General features: G+C 36.2%; 1 protein-coding gene across 7 annotated transcripts in view; it reads right to left on the bottom strand.

The window, feature by feature from the left end:
* The window catches only part of caskin1 (CASK interacting protein 1), a 107088-nt gene that overhangs the window by 61898 nt on the left and 21748 nt on the right, over nucleotides 1-23442 (bottom strand). The gene's annotated exons all lie outside the window — the stretch shown is intronic.

The following is a 23442-nucleotide window of genomic DNA, read 5'->3' as shown; positions in this document are numbered from 1 at the left end:
GCAGAGAAAATATCTGCTACATTTAAAGAAAGAGAAATAACTTATTTTGTCAAAGTTTACCAAGGCTTTGTTTATTCCAAAGGTACAGATGCAGAGGTTGGTCTCCCCATAATAACACCATCTCTAAAATTATTAAAAATAAAGGGGGGTTTCACAATGATGCCATAGAAGAACTATTTTGGGTTCCCCAAAGAACCTTTCAGTAAACAGTTCTTAAAATAAGCATTTTTTTGTGTGTGTGTGTGTGTGTGTGAAAAAAGAACATTTTTTATTCTATAAAGAACCTTTTGTACAATGGAAATGTTCCATGGATGTTAAAGGTTCTTCATGGAAGCATAAATGCCTAAATAAGAAAGGGTGTACACGTAAAATGTTAGTACATTAACTCAAATATCATTTTTTAAACTAAAAAAACTTAAATTAAAGGGAAAAGGTGTAGATTATAGTGGGATTTAATAATTGATTGGACATTGGATTGGACTTGTTCATCATTATCCATCTTCATGTAAAAGCAGCAATATTTTAAACACATGCTTCTGCCAGTGAATGCAATATGCTTATGTTAATTTCTAGAACAATATGAGTAGTTCACTGGTTCATATACAAGAGGGAGATAAATGGCAATGCGCACCGCTGCAAGTGCTGTAATAAAGTCAGTTTTTTTCCCACCGAAATTCATTCACTGAAATTCAACTTTATTGTGCACTTTGAAATGGAATACTTTCTCAAAAAATTCTTTGCATATCTCTTATTATTTCTTCTTCAACTAAAGAAACACCTCTATGGAGGTATTCTTAGTATTACCTGGCTTACAGTAAACTGCAAACTGATTAATATTTACTCAGGCAGCATGCTTGGACCTCATATGTCCCCTCATGTCCCTGTGCTATACCAACAGCACTATTTCAGCTCTAGAAACAGGTACAGCTGTTCTAGCAATGTTAGTTGGGGAGTGAGATAAAGCTCTTAAAATAACCATGATCGGATTGTAGAGTGGTCGCAAAATTTCTGCATAAAACATGTAATAAAGTTAATTCAGAAGAGAATGTTAATGTATAGTTATTGCAGGTACAAAGATAATATACAGTTGTGGCCAGAATTATTAGACCCCTTCATAAATATGATCAAAGATGACTCTAAAAATAAATCTGCATTGTTTATCCTTTTGATCTTTAATTTATAAAATTAGCACAAATCTAACCTTTCATTGAAGGAAAAGAATTGAAAGTGGGGGAAAATAACATTAAGAAATAAATGTTTTTCTTCAAAACACGTTGCCCACAATTATTGGCACCCTTTTATTCAATACTTTTTGCAACCTCTTTTTGCCAAGATAACAGCTCCGAGTCTTCTTCTATGACGCCTGATGAGTTTGGAGAACACCTGAGAAGAGATCAGAGACCATTCCTTCATGCAGAATCTCTCCAGATCCTTCAGATTCCAGCTCCATGTTGGTGCTTCTTCTCTTCAGTTCACTCCACTCATTTTCTTTAGGGTTCAGGTCAGAGGACTGGGAAGACCATGGCAGAAGCTTCATTTTGTGCTCAGTGACACATTTTTCTGCTGGTTTTGATGTTTGTTTTGGATCATTGTCCCAATGGATGATCTAACCACAGCCCATTATAAGATTTCTAGCAGAAGCGTCAGGTTTTGATTTTTTATCTGTTGGTATTTGATAGAATCCATGATGCCATGTATCTGAACAAGATGTCCAGGACCTCCAGCAGAAAAATAGGCCCACAACATTAAAGATCCAGCAGTATATTTAACCGTGGGCATGGGGCACTTTTTATCCATGTGTGCACCAAACCCATCTGGTGGGTTTGCTGCCAAAAAGCTCTTTTTTTAGTTTCATCTGACCATAGAAGTCGGTCCCGTCTGAAGTTCCAGTCTTGTCTGACAACTGAATATGTTGAAGATTGTTTCTGGATGAGAGCAGAGGATTTTTCTTGAAACCCTCCTGAACAACTTGTGGGGATGTAGGTGCTGTTTGATAATTTTTTTTAGGCTTTCTGAGATTCAAGACTAATCTCTGCAATTCTCCAACTGTGATCCTTGGAGAGTCTTTGGCCACTCAAACTTTCCTCTTCACCGTGCATTAGGACGATTTAGACACACGTCCTCTTCCAGGCAGATTTGTAACATCTTTAGTTGATTGGAACTTCTTAATTACTGCCCTGATGGTGGAAATGGGGATTTTCAATGTTTTAGGTATTTTCTTACAGCAACTTTCTATTTTGTGAAGCTCAACAATCTTTTGCTGCACATCAGAACTATATTCTTTGTTTTTTCTCATTGTGATGAATGATTACGGGAATTTGGCCTTTGTGTTTCCTCATGTTTATACTCCTGTGTAACAGGAAGTCCTGGCTGGACAATTTCATGTTCATGATCAGCCCGGCGGTGAGCTAAAAAAATTTTTAAATATGAATGTAAATATACTTCAGAGATATTTTACTCATAAATAATTCTAGGGGTGCCAATAATTGTGGCCAGCATGTTTTGGAGAAAAACATTTATTTCTTAATGTTATTTCCTTCAATGAAAGGTTAGATTTCTGCTAATTTTATGAATTAAAGATCAAAAGGATAAACAATGCAGATTTATTTTTAGAGTCATCTTTGATCATATTTATGAAGGGGTCTAATAATTCTGGCCACAACTGTAACACACCTTTACGTGTCTGTGTGTGAGACGAGCAGCAGTGAGAAGTTAAAGGGTTAGTTCACCAAAAAATGAAAATTATGTCATTTTTTTTACTCACCCTCATGTCGTTCCACACCAGTAAGATCTTCGTTCATCTTCAGAACACAAATTACTGTAAGATATTTTTGTTGAAATCCGATGGCTCAGTGAGGCTTCCATAGGGAGCAATGACATTTCCTCTCTCAAGATCCATTAATGTACTAAAAACATATTTAAATCAGTTCATGTGAGTATAGTGGTTCAATATTAATATTATAAAGCGACGAGAATATTTTTAAAAACAAAATAACGACTTATATAGTGATGGCCGATTTCAAAACACTGCTTCATGAAGCTTCGGAGCACAAATGAATCAGTGTGTCGAATCATGATTTCGGATCGTGTGTCAAACCGCCAGCAGCTGAAATCACGTGACTTTGGTGCTCCGAACAGCAGATTCGATACAAAAGATTCGCTCAGAAGTTTCATGAAGCAGTGTTTTGAAATCGGCCATCACTATATAAGTCGTTATTTTGTTTTTAAAAATATTCTCGTCGCTTTATAATATTAATATTGAACCACTGTACTCACATGAACTGATTTAAATATGTTTTTAGTACATTAATGGATCTTGAGAGAGGAAATGTCATTGCTCCCTATGGAGGCCTCACGGAGCCATTGGATTTTATCAAAAGATTTGTGTTCTGAAGATGAAAGAAGGTCTTACGGGTGTGGAACAACATGAGGGTGAGAAATAAATGACAGAATTTTCATTTTTGGGTGAACTAACCCTTTAAATGTGGCTTCCAGTATGTGGATAATGTTGGCAGTACGTGTTCTTGTGTGTGTCCCTGCAACTGGCCACTTAATTTATTGCAGTGTAAAGCAGAGTCTTAATCAGGCATGTGGTTGAACTTCCCTCATAAATAAGAATGTTTTATTAATTTCTGACAGCACAGTGTTGTGCGTGGTATGACATCCCAAGCCAAACCAAACAGCAGTTTGTTTGTTTGAGTGTGTGTGTGTGAGAGAGAGAGAGAGAGAGAGAGAGAGAGAGAGAGAGAGAGAGAGAGAGAGAGAAGGAATACAAGAGAGAATAAGTACTGTGTGTCTGTAATATGTATGTATGTATGTATGTATGTGTGTATATATATTTGTTGTTAATTATATAATTAAAAAGTTCAACCCCTCCAATCTATATGCTCATATGCACAACCTTTCACAATCCAATGATTTTCTGATGGATATCAACCCTACATTTTCTCATTAAATATCCAGCATTACTTAAAAATATCTCACATTATTGAAATAAAATGGGTTGCAAAATGTCTTGGGTTGATTTCAAGTTATAAAACATGACTTTTTACATGTCCTCTGAATCAACACATAAAAACCTTATTAAACCATCATTAAAATATTAAAAACTGACAAAGTGCCTTTGACTGAACATATATTAAATAATGATATTTAGTCATTTAACTCTGGAATTCCTACAGTATGTAATATGCAAAAAAAATAAAATAAAAAAAAAAAAAAAAAAAAAATATATATATATATATATATATATATATATATATATATATATATATATATATATATATATATATATATATATATATATATATATATATATATATATATATATATATATATATATATATATATATTTTTTTTTTTTATTTATCCAGGAATAAAGTCTGAACTTGATCATCAAGATAATGACAACTCTCTGAGACTAACATCTGTTTTTAGTCAGCTACTGTCTGCAACTAAACATTTTTTTGCCTAATTTGAGCCGGAAAAGATGTCATTGAAGGGCACTTAAGAGCACAAAAATGCAGATTTAGCAAAGCGGAGAAAAAATAAATGACTATAAAGAAACCAAGTGTTTTCTTAAGAAATGATAGGAAGGAAAATCTTCTGCCAATATTTGGAAATATTTCTTCACATAAAGGCTGGAGATGAGACTATATACAGCTGACAAGACAGCTAGACAGAACGCATCACAATGGAACAGAACGTAGGGCCATTTAGCGTCCAGGCATGTCGCCAGTTTCTCTGCATGTTTAATGCATCAGTTTACTAATTAATTAACACAACTTGTTAAAATGTTAATAAGACCCTTTATTGAAGATGGCAGAGAGGCTTACTGTCATTTAGCTAGCAAGCAAGCTGACATAGATGCCCTGTGTATGTACAAATACCATGTAAAAAAATTGCGCAAAACACATTTTGTTTGTGCGCCCCCTAACTGACGTATGTAAAGAACCGAAGGGAGCATTCTTGAACATATCTACGCAGTTGAAACTGATTAGCAGCAGGTGGATGTTGTGCTTAGGCTGGCTGGACTCCGAAGGGTCTCGTTCTTTTGCCTAGCCAAGAGAAATCCATTAGCATGTGAATGAGAGGGGGCAAAAGCCGTATGCTAGAGCTCAGAAGCCTGGGTGGGCCCTGGACTTGTCTGTCATGCTAACTTCTGCCATATTGTTTGTGTTGTGGTTTGCCCCTCAGAGAAGAACATCCCATAAGCATCTGCTGCCTCTGTGCCCCCCACAGAGGAAGGGTCTCCTCGGGTCAATGCCCCCACTACAAGACATTTCTGTGGCTCTATCTCCTCATGATAAGAATCTATGTTGTGTGCATCTGTGCCACACGTTCTCAAATCTATGGAGTTCTACACATCTTTTTCAGATATTACCTTTCATACTGCTGTTTGTGAATGTAAAATGTCTACAAAGTTTTAAAGATCAAAGTGCACAATAAATGGATAAAAAAATAAAAAAAAGACTTAAAAAAAATGATTCAGAACTGCCGAATCGAGTCATCAGCAATTCCAGTCTCACTTCCTGTTACAAACCAATGTAGGTTTTTAACAAATTTGCATAATGCCAGCCTATGGTGTTCATTAGCTGTCCTCGTCTACAACGTCTACCAAGTACTTTGATTCGCCCTCAAGCACTGTAGCCTGGAAGAGTGTGGCTCATCTCGTCGACATTTCGAGAAAATTCTGTGCTGCAAATCCTTTTGCATACACTTCAAGAGGATAAGAACTCAGATTTGAATTGATACCATTGTTACTGTTCAAATCACTGCGTATACAATAAAGTTGGGTACCGTTCACATTTTAACCGGTATGTCACGAAAGACCATTTCTCGTGCTGCTCTTCACCCCTGCTGTTCAGAGTTGCTTTCGGACACATGTGCCAGTGTATGTTTCCTCAGCACAGTAACACAAAAGTGTTGTTTCATTTTCCCTACGATGTTTTGAAAGCTGGAAAATATGACTGTGACAATATTTAGTATGTAACAAAGTGCAAAGAGTGTGCATGAGAGGGGTTTATGTGCAAAACATCGCAATGAGATTAAAGGTGCCCTAGAATTAAAAATTGAATTTCTATTGGCATAGTTAAATAACAAGAGTTCAGTACATGGAAATGACATACAGTGAGTCTCAAACTCCATTGCTTCCTCCTTCTTATATAAATACGTAACAGTCGGGGTGTACGCACCCAATATTTGCATATGCCAGCCCATGTTCAAGGCACTACACAAGGGCAGCCAGTATTAACATCTGGATCTGTGCACAGCTGAATCATCAGACTAGGTAAGCAAGAACAATAGCGAAAAATGGCAAATGGATCAATAATAACAACATGATCCATGATATCATGATATTTTTAGTGATATTTGTAAATTTTGTTTCTAAATGTTTCGTCAGCATGTTGCTAATGTACTGTTAAATGTGGTTAAAGTTACCATCGTTTCTTACTGTATTCACGGAGACAAGAGCTGTCTGTCACGGAAACAAGAGCCGACACTTGCAGTCTGTATAATTCATAAACACAACTTCATTCTTTATAAATCTCTCCAACAGTGAGTAACGTTAGCTTTAGCCACGGAGCACTATCAAACTCATTCAGAATCAAATGTACATCCAAATAACATCCAAATAAATACTATACTCACATAATCCGACGCATACATGCAGTATGCATGACAAACCAAAATCCATTTTGAGGGTTATATTAGCTGTGTAAACTTTGTTAAGGCACTGTTTAAGGCAAGCATGAGCTCTGTGGGCGGGGAGCACGAGATATAAAGGGGCCGCAGCATGAATCGGTGCATTTCTAATGATGCCCCAAAATAGGCAGTTAAAATAATTAATAAAAAAAAATCTATGGGGTATTTTGAGCTGAAATTTCACAGACACATTCAGGGGACACCTTATATTACATCTTGTAAAAAAACGTTCGATGGCACCTTTAACAACGCTCCCAACGCAGATCATAGACCATATACGGACTGGAGTTTTTGGACATATTGCAAATTGCGTTGCCTCAGTCTGCATATAGTTTTGTGAAATTTAACGACACTTCAGAATGTTTATCCATTGCCCTGTGTGTTGTTTGAACAAGTTGCAGGGGTGAAGTCACATGGTCTCCCGCTCTTTCTCTAACATACTTTAGTCTTGTTCCCAGATGCATTTTCAGGTACCGAAATTTGGCACCAATTGATTTAATGTGAATCGGCACTCGGTAGTACCAACGTAATTCGGTCGGTACCCAACCCTAGTATACAAATCCTAAGAAAAAATCCTGAGCTGAAATTCAGATATGGTAATAGGTGTTCTGTTTCCGACACGCGCTGTAAGCGGCAGACCAATCACAACAGACTGGGCCATCTGACCAATCGGAGCAGAGTAGCTCACAGAAAGGAGGAGTTTACCATTTTTACCATTTTTAGAATCTTTGAGAAATTAGATTATGTATATTATGAGGAAATGTAAGTGTTTCTACTTTCTTTTTTTTCACCTTGAATACATGTAAACCTATTGTAGGAGACCTCCAAAACAAAATTAGGAATTTTCCAATGCAGAAAAGGCTCTTTTTAGAAGAAAAGGGCTCTTGAGTCTCTAGATTATAAAATGTTCTTCACACAAAGAAACAAATGGTTATTACTGAAAGGTTCTTTGGGGAACCGAACAAATGAGAATCAGACCATTTTGCAAACCCGATTGGCCAAATCACTGAAAAGAAAGACCTGACTCAAAAGAATGATTAACAAATGACTAGCCTTGCTAGTTCAGTCAACAGAAATACAGGACACATGTAATATCCACTGAAATGTTCGCAGGGAAAACGTTTCTCATGTCAGTAGGAGTGCTCATTGTTTTATGGCAAGAGTGTACAGTAATCACAACTGTGGTTTATTAAATTACATTTACTTCTATAACATAATAACGATGGACAAAATGAAGCACAAACGTTATAATGCAGTGATATTCGTTGTGTGCAAGCCATGAAATCTGACCCCGTCCTCGCAAAAGGCATCATTTCTGATCAAACCTCGTATAAATTATGCATGTGCGTGTGGGAGAGGATGTGCAGTGTTTATGAACATAAGTCTGAACGAGGATAGCATGATTGTGACTGTGATGCTGAGAGGTTATCTTCATGTTTGAACCCTTTGCAGTCTCTATGGTTACAAAACAGCTCTTTGAATCTGAATCATAGAAATCAACCAATATGATGGTGTAATTTTGTGTTACTCAACCATATGACAATCAAAGGTTTTGTGTTCTTGTTTATCTAAAGGACTAATGTAAGGATAACATAAATGAGCCCCTTTGGACCCCTCCTGACATTTAATAAAATATTAAATATTTAACATAATATTACTTAACAAAATGACACACCTAATGCATGGATGTTTCATGGCTTCTTCCTGACCTTGCCATATTGGCCTGAGCTGCTCTACGACAGCACTGGGAATATAGAGTTTCTCTTCTCCTGTGGCAAGTCTTCTTGAAAGCCTATGTCTTTCTCTGTGATCTCAGTCAGATGTATAACCTTTACAAACCCTCTGCCGACAAGTAGAGGAAACTGGGCGGTTTAACGACGACGACATGAGTTTAATGACACCACCGTAATGCTGGTTTCACCCTCTGATTAGGGCAAAATAACATCCCTGGTGAGTCTGCCTGTAAATGGAACCTGAAATCAAGAATAGCTCCATCATAATAGGATAAGAAAACATGGAAAATGGAGTGCAGCAAAACCACGGAGGCTTTCAGACAGCAGCGATGGATAAGACAGCCTCTCAGACAGCCATTCAGCTAAAGAAAACAACCTGGGCAAATGTGAGGCAAGCTCTGCCTCAGCTAATGTAACTCAAGAGAGAGGAACTCAATTAGATATGTACAAATGACACACATACAATAATCACATTAGAAATCTGCACTTGTCCTCAGCCAATAATTATGTTTGCTGCTAGATTTTGCTGATCCTGCCATGAGGGGCATAAATCTTGTCTCCTAGCAACTGCGTTTCAGTGTCAAGGTTATCATGCATAGGCTTGTACTACTGTGTTAGTAGTAGTTCACCCAAACCAAAAAAAAAAAAAACAACAAGAAAAACCTTCCCTTTGAAATGGACTACAAAGTCATGAACTACAAACATCAGGTTTGACATCATTAAGACCAAATGCCACTGGTTCTTGTCATTTGTGATGAAACTTCTTGATGTCAAACCTTTGATTTAAGAGCTGCAGTGGAGGTGAATAACTAACAGCAAATCAGTGTATAACAGATATTGAAATCCTAGCTGATACTCATAAGGCAGTAAATATTTTCATGTTATGGCTGTTCATTGATAAATGATTGATGTATGAAATTGTATACATTTAAAATGAAACAGTAACATACCTCAATTTAAAATGACTGGTGTGTGTGTGTGTATGTATGCGCATTTTTGTGACATATCAGGACACAAATTTGTATAATGACATGGGTATTTACCCCATGTCCCCATTTTTCAAAAGGCTTATAAATCATACAGAATGAGTTTTTTTGAGAAAGTAAAAATGTGCACAGTTTCCTGTGATGGGTTTGATGTAGGGTTGGTGTAGGGCGATAGAAAATACGGTTTGTACAGTATAAAAATCATTATGCCTATGGAATGTCCCCACAATTCATAAAAACAAACCTGTGTGTGGGGAGGGGGGTCATGGATGTTTAGATAACTATAATAGAAATCACGTTCACTTTTTTTTTTTTTGAAAATATTTAGCCTATAGATCTCAGTTTAAATGCTTCAGTTTGTTTATGTTGTATAATATTATTTTATAAGACTAATAAATAATAATTATTGATCTGAAAAGGGGGAATTCATGAGCGATAATTAATACATTTTTGATGGTTTAAAGGTGCTAAAGAGGATGTTTTGTTTTATACATTTTTGCAATATTACTTGAAACTCTCTTTAATAACTGATTAAAGACTATTTATTAGGTGCACTGACAGGAATAATATTAATATACATCATCTGTGCACGAGGTAGGGCCTTAAAAACATCAGCCAATCGTTTACCCGATCATCACGTAAACGATTGGCCCTCTGGCTTGTCAATCACTGCCATGATGTTCCTTGTGAGAGACGAGCGCGGCTGTGCGTTCCAGTACTTTTCCACACTCCACAGGCGCTGCATGCAATGTTTTTGTCAGGAGACAGGAGTAACAACTGCAGATTATGAGTTACCTGCGGTGAGTCCCACATAATGAATCCACAAACACGACACAGAGAATACCGGTGGTAAACACTCGTGTGCCAATACTCGTGCGGGAGTTTTGGGAGGCGTTCCCTCGAAACGAGGTGTGAAGGAGGGGGTTGTTCTTTCGCATGTGCTCATTTCAAAAACACAGTAACAGTCATTGGTTTCTCAGTCGACAAAAAAATTCACTCTATCACCTTTAATGTTGTCTATAGTCAATAATTGACCACACAAAAACACATTATGGTCATCCCAAACCATTTCAGTGTAACTGCTTCATTTATTTCCTTCTTATAATATTATATAAGAATTCAATTTTTCCGCTTAAACTACGGTTACCACACCTCAAGACACTGTTTCGATGGTGTATTTCAAGACATTTGTCAGGTTTTTGTCCTTAAAACACTCTTGTGTGTGGGACTAATTTCTTACGCATCTCATCCCAAGCCTCGGTTGCTAATTCCAAAACGTCATTTCAGAGCTAGTACCGAAGGCTCGAGCCTTGATAGCACAATAATACAGTTGAGACAGTTATTAACGCAGTTGAGAGAGAGCTCTACTAATTGCGAAACTACAAGTTTATCTCAAGAACCGCACAGTTATTTCCTCACTGGTAAGTCATGTATCTTAAGTTGCTAAACTATTTTACGCTGATTAATTTGTCAGAGCAGCGCTGACCAAATGTTTCTGTAAGAGTGTGTGTCTGTACTATACAGTACTTGTGTACATTTGAGAGAGAGAGAGTATGCACTTTCAGGACACAATAAAACTTATTTTGTGGCAAAAACCATGACAATAATTTGTTGTTTTCATCCTATTGTTTACTATATTTATTTGATTGGTCGGTGTCATTGTGGGTTTTGGTTCTTTTGCGGTCGTAGCTGTAAGGACCTAATGAAATAACTGATTTCAACAGCCCTGTAGTATAAATTATATTAAAGCACTGTTCTGTGTGAGATTTCTTAAAATGATTTTTAATAGAATTTCTTGTACAGTCAACACAGCACTGTAAAAAATGTTTTCTCTGGTAACCTAAGACTCTTCATTTGGTGACTTTATGTTTAATATGATTTAATATCACTAGGTTACATTACATCAATGGTCAAATCAAATAGAAATAGCACATTAAAGTTAAAAGTTACAACTGGACAATCTAACCACTTTTTGTGTGTACGTCCGATGTACAGGTCTAGTGTATAAAGAATTTTTTGTGGCCAAAATGTTCGCCCAATAGAGAAAAGTTTTGCTCAGCAAGAAAAAAAAAAATAAGAGGGAAAATTGGTGTTCACTTAACAATTCATGATATTTAGTCAATATCTACAACAAATAAGATTAAAGGCTAGCCATTGAAATGCAAAGAGAGCAAAATGAAAGACAGAGGGCTTCTAATAGTAGAAGGTTCTGACCTTTACCATGACGTCCACAGGACTCACACAGAGGGTTAAATAAGAAATCAATAGAATCTATCCATCGGCTACAATTACATCATTCTCCATCCCCAGTGCAAGCAACCTCAATTAAAAGATCCCAATCAGAGCTGATGACCTTGGAACTCCCATAGGGAGTGAAGTGGAATGAAAAATGAATCACCCAAAAAATATAAAAACTTGACAAAGAAGGAGTGATGTAATGGAACAAACAAAATGCTTCACTTTCAATATGTGAAGTCATACATATAGTGGTGTCACAAGCACTCTACTGAGGTCAAAAGGTCAATGTGTGGCCTCAAAAGATCTACACCACCACTCGGTCCATTTTTGCCCTCTCTACACTCTCTCTAATGGGGGTAAGGAGTCTTTTGTCATTTCTGATGCCCATGAAAGAAGTGGGGAGGCGAGGAGGGACAGCAGGACAACAGGCAGCACAAAAAGTCTCCAGTGTGCTCAAGACAGCTGTCAGTTAGAGCAAGACACCCACCACCTCATCCATCAGATGATCTTCTCACACCATAAAAAAGACTTTAATACTACATATCATAATTCTCTAAGCAATCAGATCATTAAAATAAAGTCAGTGACATGAATCACAGGAAATATGAAACACAATTGTTATGGTATACATTAGGGGTTTTTTAAACTGTAATGAATTTGAGAAAAAAGAAACTGATTTCATGAAATATATTTTCAGGGCTGTCAAGTTAATGTGTTGCATGCAGTATTTTTACTCAGTATTTTTATATTACTCTAATTGGTAGAAAACAATATGCACTGTCAACTTAAAGGTGCCCTATAATTAAAAATTAGTTGAATAACAAAAGTTCAGTACATGGAAATGACATACAGTGAGTCTCAAACATCATTGTTTCCTCCTTCTTATATAAATCTCATTTGTTTAAAAGACCTCCGAAGAACAGGCGAATCTCAAAATAACACCGACTGTTACGTAACAGTCGGGATCATTAATATGTACACCCCCAATATTTGCATATGCCAGACCATGTTCCCAACATTATGAAAGGGATTACACGTCTGGATCTGCACAGCTGAATCATCAGACTAGGTAAGCAAGCAAGAACAACAGCGAAAAATGGCAGATGGAGCAATAATAACTGACATGATCCATGATATCATGATACTTATAGTGATATTTGTAAATTGTGTTTCTAAATGTTTTGTTAGCATGTTGCTAATGTACTGTTAAATGTGGTTAAAGTTACCATCGTTTCTTACTGTATTCACGGAGACAAGAGCCGTCGCTATTTTCATTTTTAAAACATGAATTGGCACATTTCTAATTATGCCCCAAAATAGGCAGTTATCTATGGGGTATTTTGAGCTGAAACTTCACAGACACATTCAGGGGACACCTTCGACTTAAAATACATCTCGTAAAAAATTTTCAATGGCACCTTTAATATTTTTCATATTATATTTTAATTACTGTCTTTAGTAGAGTGACAATATAAAAGACAATTATTTAATTTTCTTTATAACATCACACTTAATATTTTGTTCACACACTAAGTGGGTCTCTTGTCTCTTGGGGATTTCTTGCCATCATGTCTGGGGGTCAAAAAGTTTGAAATTACGCTGGTATAAGTGATACTTCTTTGCAGTGTATAGACTCCTTTAAACTTTGTTTTTCACAGACATATGACATTCCTCACAAACCAACTAAATGAATGCAACTAATGCAATAAATGTGAACAGACAATACATTTATGCACTGAATTCTGTTCTTTTGATATCTGAAAATTTCATGCAATAAGAATTATTCTTGTGAGTGAAAAGAAATCATTTGTACATCCCTTATAATCCTTAAAACTACAAATAGAATCAATAACTACAACGTCACAGAAGCTGGAATCATTAAAATCACGACAATTCCCAGGCCAAATTAAGAGTCTCTTATTCCCTTAGTAACAGAGGATCCTTTACAAGTGATCATTTAGATGTTTATAGATGCTCACAGTCATTCACAGACAGAAGCAGAGGTTTAAAGCACTGGTGACTGATATGATAAAACCCTTAAAAGCTCTGACATGTTTCAGGTACACAGCAGGCTTAAATAACACACAGACCCATTAACACACACTACAGCACACACACACACACACACAAACACAAATTCAATCATCCGACAATAAGAGGCCATTAGTCTGAGAGGTTTTTATGTGCTACTACATACACATAACATTCTTGGAAATATGTAAATACTGCCATTGTGAGCTCAAAAAAGCTGAGGAAATGCTGAGTCATTCCTAGTCACAGGCAATGCAAAAAAAAAATTACTACAACAGATCTTATTACTGCTGAATTAAAAATGCGGCTAAGAAACAGTGATCCATCAGTTCTCAGGCTCCACAGAAAGTCTCTTAAACTTCAGATCAAAATTGAAGTGCAAAAGAGTGTTATGAAACATGGATGAGGAGCGATGGAGCTCCTGTCAATCAAAGACAAGAGAACATGTCTGCACAGGCATCATTTATGGTGGGAATACACTTTTTGTCAGTGGTACTATCAATCCTAACACTATCTAATCCAGACAAATCCAATCTCCAGCTGTCAAGCATTGTGTGTGTGTTATAATGAATGGTGTCACTGCCATTATCCATTGCAGAAAACATCAGTAGTAATATTTTCTCAGCTCTCAAAAATGCACCTGTTATCCATTCTAGTGAAATCACAAAGCAAAACTGTTTCTCGCTTCCTGATTTATATAAATTTGGTTTACTAAGACAACAATAGTTATATATAGTTATATTAACTATGTTATAGTAACTAAAGCTATATTATGGCAGATTGGAACACAGAACCCCTTTGTATTTTAAGCAAGCATGTCACCACTGGACCAAAGATTTGTGGCCAATCCATATTATTATCTACTGATTTAAAAATCATCAGGCCAAGCTGCCAACAGTGGCAGATGTAGTTATTATCAATAAAATATTGTGTTTTCAACAAAAATATTAAGCAGCACAGCTGTTTTCAACACTGATAATATCAGCATATCAGAATGATTTCTGAATGATCATGTGACACTGAAGACTGGAGTAATGATACTGAACATTTTTGCATCACAGGAATAAATTACATTTTAAAATATATTAAAATAGAAAACAGTCATTTTAAATTGAAATAATATTTCATAATATTACTGTTTTTAATGTAATTGATTGCAAAAACGAGGCCTCAGTAAGTATAGGAGACTACTTTCAAAAACATTTTTAAAAATGTCAGAAGTTCACTCAAACACTTGAATTAGTCAAAAAAAAAAATGACTGCTTTATGAAATCACAGTGTAATGAGAACAATTTCTGAAAAAATATTCTTGATCTTTGGATCAGTGCACCTCAGATATTTCTCAACACAATAAAAACATTTTTTTAAAGGGTAAGCTCACAAAAAAATGAAACTTCTGTCATTTATTACTCACCCTCATGTCATTCCACACCCGTAAGACCTTCATTCATCTTCAGAACACAAATTAAGATATTTTTGATGAAATCAAAGAGCTTTCTGACCTCCCTATACACAGCAATGTCAAAACCAATGTCAAGGCCCAGAAAGGTAGTAAAGACATCATCTTTGTGCACAAAAACAAAAATAATGACTTTATTCAACAATTTCTTCTCTTCCCTGTCATTCTCCTTCACTGTTTACGTTGTAGACGCAGTGCAGCACTTACGGGTTCTACATCAGAACGCCGGCTCATTATTGGCCAAAGCTGTACACATGTGAGCATGATGCATCATGTGCTCACGGATTTCATCAAAAAATATCTTAACTTGTGTTTTGAAGATGAACGAAGGTCTTACGGGTGTGGAACGGAATAATTAATGACAGAAATTTTATTTTTGGGTGAACTAACCCTTTAAATTATTTGAGCACACACTAATATATATTTATGACTTAAGCCCTCCCCATTTCATGGCATCACAACCGGCAGTCGAACTGTTCCCAACTTTTCAAAACAAATGAATGCTCATGCTTATATGTGAGAGATGCTGTGATGAACTTTGTTTTATTTAACCAGTCAATTGGGATTTGAAAATAATTATTGGTTGATACTATTTTTATAGAAAAGCAGTTTCACTTTGATTAAAGATTACGAAGCACATTTTTTCTTTTCAATGATGTCCACAATAGACATTTATTAAGAAGGTAAACAGTCAATTTTATCCATGCTTGCGTCAAAATTTTACTTCAAACACACGCCTAAACAACACTCAAAGCAAAAGCCTATGAACATCTGCACAATCTTCCCTTTGTCAATATCCATCTGAAGACACACAATAGTGCACGTTCTGAGAGAACAAACTTACGCAAGGCCTTCTTTGAACTCATGCAGCTGTATCAGGGCAGTCTTCTTGAGCAGATCCCTATAAATAGCTGGGGCGCTCTGTGTTCATCTGATGACTAACTGTAGCCTCCGGTCAAACACAGGCCAATGGATATGTCAACCGTGTCAACAATCAAGAGCGCAACTCCATATGCACTGTAGTAAAGTACCACTCTTGTGATGGTTATTGAAAATGCCAAAGCTTAACATAATTGTCTCAAATAACACAGACTTGTATATAAGAGTCATGCTCGAACCCCAAGTGGTAAATAAACAACAGACTGCTTTTCAATTCAAAGTAAACGCCAGCCTCATCTATCTCAATTTGTACTACAGGCGGAGGAGCTTTGTTGTGTGTGGACCGAGAGCTTAGCAAAGAGATGCGATCGCATATCGCACAAACATGGAGCGTCCCTGTTACTTGCTTAAACGGCAGGCTGTGTGGGTATCAGAGTATTAGGAGCCTGGAGGAAAACAGTCAAATAAACACTTCAAATGATCTCATCAAACAGACCACCACTAAGCCCCTCGCAAACATCATAAGATCAACTTTTTAAGCAAAACACCAGCGCTCACACAGAAAGAGGTCAGTAAAAGTCTCCGGAGCCAAGACATAACTGCCGTCAAGCAGTTTGGAGGCCACCACAATGGCTATAATAGCATGGAATAAGAGTATCTATTCTTCTTGATGTGTGTTGGGTTTCACTGAGGTTTTGTTATTGTTCTTCTTGGCTCATGATAAACTAAAAGGCTTGCTGGCTCTCGCAGCCATATCACGAACTTCAAAGAATTGTCAGTCTTTGAAGATATAAGGACACTCTGGTTGTGAAAGGCCACGGCAGGTGGGGTTGTATAGGGCTGAGAGTCTCCATTTCTCTGGGTCATTCATGGATTCTGCTTTAGTGTAATGAGATTAAACACAGCAAACTTGGGATTATATTGCTATATTGTTTGTCTTATTCTCCTCCAGGCAAAGCAAATAGAGAGGGTGAAAAGAAATAGGGACAGAAAGAGAGCAAAAGAAAGAAAGAGTCATCTCATTTCTTTTCACAGCAGAGGTCATCCTCTAAACAACAGAGAAATGCGGTTTGAACACTGGCTGGGTAAATGTCAGGTCTGAAATACGGGATATAAATATTTACCAGAGTATTTCTGTGTCTTATATTTTATTCATTTGAACTGAAGAAATACACTTCTTGTATTCTTCAAATACAGCAAAAGTGCTCTGAATTAGAACCATTTAAAGTTTTACTAGGCACTTTTTTTCTGAAAATATGTTTAAAATCATGTCTACTCACATGAGCTGACTCCAGTCATTTCAGTAGCCTATTAAAAGTTGGCTTACTGCACATAAACAGCTGGTCGCCTCATGGGGGCCGACGTGTTGCAATCACATAAAACAAGTCGAATGCTACTCACTTTACTTGTTACCGGACGCTTATAATTGGACACAATAAATGGTTGACTGCAAATAGAGCATTTCTCCAGTGGCATCAATGGCCACAAACATTTACATTTGCGTGATGCTACACCGTAAAAAATTAAAGTTGAGAAAACTTAAAAGTCCCTGTAAAGCAATATTAAAATATGAGTTCTGATCGGTCTGTCGCAGCGCTTGAAGCAGTGAATGCCGGTTAGAAATTTTGTCTGACTTGAGTCAGCGCCGACGTCATGTGACTGTGATGTATGACGCATGAGCGATTCGAAATCAGCCGCCTGAGTTAGCCAGTGCAGTTTCTCAAGAGGAGCTGCATGAGCTCTGATGACAACGCAGCTGTTTCACGATTGGCCGGATTCACCGCATGACAACGATCACGTGTGTTTCGTGTTTATTGTCACGCCTTCAGTTCCACTAATGCTCACAAATCTGTATTTTTATAACAGTTAAAGCTTTTCATGTAGTTGCAATGTTATATTGTGTCATGTTTATCAAAATAAAACTGTTAAAAAACGTAGACTCCACTACATTGGTATTTAAATAATATATGCTTATGTTGAACTTTATGCTTGTAAAAACAGACACTGTAAGCAATACACAAAGTATTGAATGAAAATGTCTCTGTGTATTAGTCAAATATTGCATTTATTTCACTTCAGCTGTGATAAAGTATGCAAACACAGTGCGAGTGTCACTACGAGAAGCAGAAAGTGTTCGACTTTCATTTTCAGCTCCTCTCCGCCTGCATGTGGCTACTCTCGCCGATCGGTTGCATCCAGCTGCCGCCAATGTGGAGCGCACCTATTGTAGCATTAGAGGTGGGGCTATGCTCGGGGGCTCCAGTGTGTCATCGTCGAGCCACCGTTTTAGCCCCGCCCAAAAAATCCTGAACAAAGAATTTGTGAAAAACTGTTTAACGGTCACAACTCCACAATTCCGTACTACAGAGTTCATAGTCTTTGTAATGTGTTTCAGAAATAGATTTGTAACATTTACAATGTGTTTAGAAAGCTTTACACGGACTTTAAGGCAACCAGCTGCAGGAGATGTTGAGAAAATTAAAAAACCTCCTGCAGCTGGTTGTCTTCAACTTTTAAGTTTTCTCAAATTTAGATTGTTTACAGTGTGGGTAATTGAAGATTTTCAACTGTTGTTTTGAGCTGTGATCTCAGGCTGAGGGCATACAGTAATCTAACACAGTGTCTTAAAAGGTGCCATCGAACGTTTTTTTACAAGATGTAATATAAGTCTAAGGTGTCCCCTGAATGTGTCTGTGAAGTTGCAGCTCAAAATACCCCATTGATTTTTTTTAATTCATTTTTTTAACTGCCTATTTTGAGGCATACTTAGAAATGCACCGATTAAGGCTGCGGCCCCTTTAAATCGCATGCTCTCCACCCCCTCCCGAGCTCTCGACTCTATCACTGCATAAACAAACTTACACAGCTAATATAACCCTCAAAATGGATCTTTACAAAGTGTTCGTCATGCAGCATGTCTAATCGCGTAAGTACAGTGTTTATTTGGATGTTTACATTTGATTCTGAATGAGTTTGATGGTGCTCTGTGGCTAACGGCTAATGCTACACTGTTGGAGAGATTTATAAAGAATGAAGTTGTTTATGAATTATACAGACTGCAAGTGTTTAAAAATGAAAATAGCGACGGCTCTTGTCTCCGTGAATACAGTAAGAAACGATGGTAACTTTAACCACATTTAACAGTACATTAGCAACATGCTAACAAAACATTTAGAAACACAATTTACAAATATCACTAAAAATATCATGATATCATGGATCATGTCAGTTATTATTGCTCCATCTGCCATTTTTCGCTGTTGTTCTTGCTTGCTTACCTAGTCTGATGATTCAGCTGTGCACAGATCCAGACGTTAATACTGGCTGCCCTTGTGTAATGCCTCGATCATGGGCTGGCATATGCAAATATTGGGGGCGTACATATTAATGATCCCAACTGTTACGTAACAGTCGGTGTTATGTTGAGATTCGCCTGTTCCTCAGAGGTCGTTTAAACAAATGAGACTTACACAAGAAGGAGGAAACAATGGTGTTTGAGACTCACTGTATGTCTTTTCCATGTACTGAACTCTTGTTATTCAACTATGCCGAGGTAAATTCAATTTTCAATTCGATGGCACCTTTAACAAAACACACCTGATAACAAAATTCACTTTATATTAAAGTCAAATATTTAGACAGGCTGTGTATGATTCTTGTTTCAACATTCAGTGTGGACAGACAAATTACTTCTAGCTGGATGATTGTCACATCTCGCCTGGCTAGAGCACAGTGTAACGAGGACAGATAAAGAGCACATTAGCATAGCATGTGTCAAGAGCACTACTACTAGATAAGACTTGGGCAGCAATGCTAAACACCACTGGAGGCCTTTTTCTTAAACTGCACCTTCATCTTTTCCTGAGAGCGTCATTTTCTCGGTCCAATTAAACATGGCGAGTCTGGGAGATAACCTGTAACTCTTACACACTGCATCTGCTTTCTGGATCTTGTGAGCTGATTCTGCTGTGCTTTGATGTAGATGATGCAATTAAATTAGCTCTGGTTGGCAGCTCTGACAGAGTCTGGGCATAAACACAGCTCCACAGCTCTGCGTCTGTCCTGCAGGGTTTGTTATTGATGCGTAGGCAAGAGCCAGGACTATTCCGCAAAACGCAAAAACAGAGAAACCGCAAAGTTAATGGAGGCACTTCCTGCACGCTGTTTTCTGCCTTGCAATTTTTTCTCCATTTCTATATCTCTCTTTCTCAGTATGTCGGACACCCAAGACGCACCGAGCCTGTGGTTTTGAAGAAATATCCTCATCATTGTAAATGCCATTTCTGACAGTAATAGCCTGCACTCGGCTCTCTTATACTGAACACACTCCAGTAATGAGCCAAGAGCCTGTGACGCAGAGAACGATGAGACAGACATCACACTTCCATGAACTCTACAGTCTCTAAAGCCTAATATCACTGGGTTTCATTCACTACTAATTGTGTACAAGTTGTCTACTTGTGTAGATAGAAAAGGTTCTCACGCAAAATCTAACGTTGATGAATCTGGAATATTAAATAAGTTTAATTTGCATAATACATCATGTAATAAATGTACTTATTTTAACTACTTAATAAAATATACCATTCAAAAAGTGTCTGTAAGATTTTTTTACATTTTTGAAAGAAGTTCAGTCTTTCAAACAGTCATTTTTCTAAAATAACTGAAATTTGAAAATAACTTTATATTTCAAAATGTAATTTATTCCTGTGATGTCAAAACTGAATGTTCAGCATCATTACTCCAGTCTTCAGTCACATGATCCTTCAGAAATCATTCTAATATGCTGATTTGATGCTCAAATACTTCTAAATATTATGTTCTTATGTTAAAAACAGCTAAAAAATTTTGGTGAAAACCATGATACATTTTTTTCCCTTGATGAAAATTTCATTTCATTTCATTTATTTAATAAAAAGATAAATTGAATAAAAAGATAGCATTTTTTGTAAATATTTATCTTTATAAATGCATTACGTAACATTATAAATGTCTTTACTGTCACTCTTGATCACTTTAATGCATCCTTGCTGAATGAAAGTATTCATTTTGACTTTCTTATTCATTACTTTTTAAGTATTAATAATATAATACAAAAAAATGACAATAACTTCATGACAAAATTATATGCATTATATAAACTTTTGCTAATTACTAAAAGCTAATTGTACACATCAACTGTGCCATTTGGGTCAGGGCTGAAAACATTTTCATGAAATATCTTTCAGAACTACTGTTGTTCCAATCATTTCAGACATAGGTGGGTGGGCACATGAAAACTTCACAGGGATACCCTGCACCTGCTCTGTGTCCTGGTCACTCCAAATCAGACTAAAGTGGTTCTACATGCCTCTTTATCTCTCTATCTTGAGGTATTTGGTGTTTAGTGTTAAGTGTGCCTTAAAATCATACCGTCCCCCACAAGCCAGACTACTTAAACATTCATTCTACAAACCACCATTCACCAATCTCACTCACAATTATCACCATAGCGACAAGACAAATAAAGTGGGGTGAAGAATGATGGACACAAACAAGCATGGGATGGTGGGCAACGTAAACAAGACTCTTCACATGAAACGGTCTGCCAGCTCTCACCAGCACAACAAAAACAGCCGGGGCAAGGCCGAAGCAGGCTGATCAGTGTGAGTGCACATCTCAGTTAGTAAACAGCCTCCAGACTTAGTTTTTATTCACTGCAATTACCAATGACAACTTACCACACAACATATCACAGACCTAAAGATAAAAACAACACAGCCGCAGGAGCCCTCTCTTTCATTCTGAGTCTACATCTACACTGCCTTCAGATCATGAAACTGCCATTTTGAAAACATGCTTCCCTACATGTAATTGCGTCCATATGTTCAAAAGTTGGCATTTTCTTGGGAAAAACAAATGGTTTTGGAGTAAATACACTTAAGTCAGGAATGCAGATCAAGAGGAAAGTTAAAGCAATAGATTTAATGGTTTAGGATTCCGGTCCAGGAATGTCACAGAGAACTGATGACAGTACAGGAAGTCACATTAAGAGCCTTGAGGCTGATTACTGCTATAAATACTGTATAAAGATTGGCTGAATTAAGAATAGCATACTACTTTTACTACTTCTGCCATGAGTTACGTACACTACCGTTTAAATGTTTGGTGCAAGATTTTTATTTATTTATTTATTTTTATTAATACTTTTATCAAGCAAGGATGCATTAAATAGATCAAAAGTCAGAATAAAGACATTTATAATGATAAAAAAAAAAAAATGCATATATTAAAAATGTATTACGGTTCCCATAAATATATTAAGCAGCACAACTGTTTTCAACATTGATAATAATAAAAAAAAGTTTTTTGAGCAACAAATCATCGTATTAGACTGATTTCTGAAAGATCATGTGATTTTAAATTGTAATAATATTTCACAATTTTTAAGTTTTTTGGGATCAAATAAATGCAGCCTTGGTGAGCAAAAGAGACTTATGTCAAAAACAATCAAAAATAAAACATTTTGAATGGTCAGTTTGATCTCATTCTTAATACATAGGTATCAGTATGGAACATCAGTATGGTACATTTCTGTATGTTTTAAAAGTTGAATCATACAATATGGACCTATTGACGACATTTAAACATATTTATTACACATTTACAGCTAAAGAAACATACAATATTTACAAATCTTTTATGTCATAAAGATATTTGTTCTGCTCTTTTACCATTTTAAAGATAAACTGTCAATTCCTTGACCCTACCCCCCAGACCCAAACACAACCATTTTATAGAGAATTAAAAAAAATAAAATAAAAATATATATATATATATATATATATATATATATATATATATATATATATATATATATATATGAAACATAATGTGTAATGTTCAGAAATGTGTAGGAAAATGACACTTTTAATAACAATATGGCATTGTAAAAATATTTTGACCCTCTAATCCTACTCTAATTATCACATATTTTTCAATATATGAAAAGCAATTCCTTATGTATTATTCAATATATTGCAATATATGCATAGACCATATATGTATATATAATGATACACATAAAAAAAATATATTGCAATCAAAACCAAAAAAGGCACTATATTTTTACCAAAACATTTTCCCATATAAATCTAAATACATTATGGTGGATATTTATAAATATAATATTGCATATATTTTGGGACATATAAACACATATATTATATATTCATGTTCAATATATTGTAATATATTGAAAGCGGCAATCATTTGTATATTTTGCAATATATTGCAATATATTACATGAATATATAATATAGTGTATAATATATGTATCATCAATATATTATTCAATGTATTCAAAAATATAATATATTGGAAAATAAAAAGGGAAAATAATATATTACAATATATCACAATATATTGGTAA

This window comes from Chanodichthys erythropterus, chromosome 3, assembly GCF_024489055.1.
Source record: "Chanodichthys erythropterus isolate Z2021 chromosome 3, ASM2448905v1, whole genome shotgun sequence".
Lineage (NCBI taxonomy): Eukaryota > Metazoa > Chordata > Actinopteri > Cypriniformes > Xenocyprididae > Chanodichthys > Chanodichthys erythropterus.
This window is presented reverse-complemented; position numbering and strand designations above follow the sequence as displayed.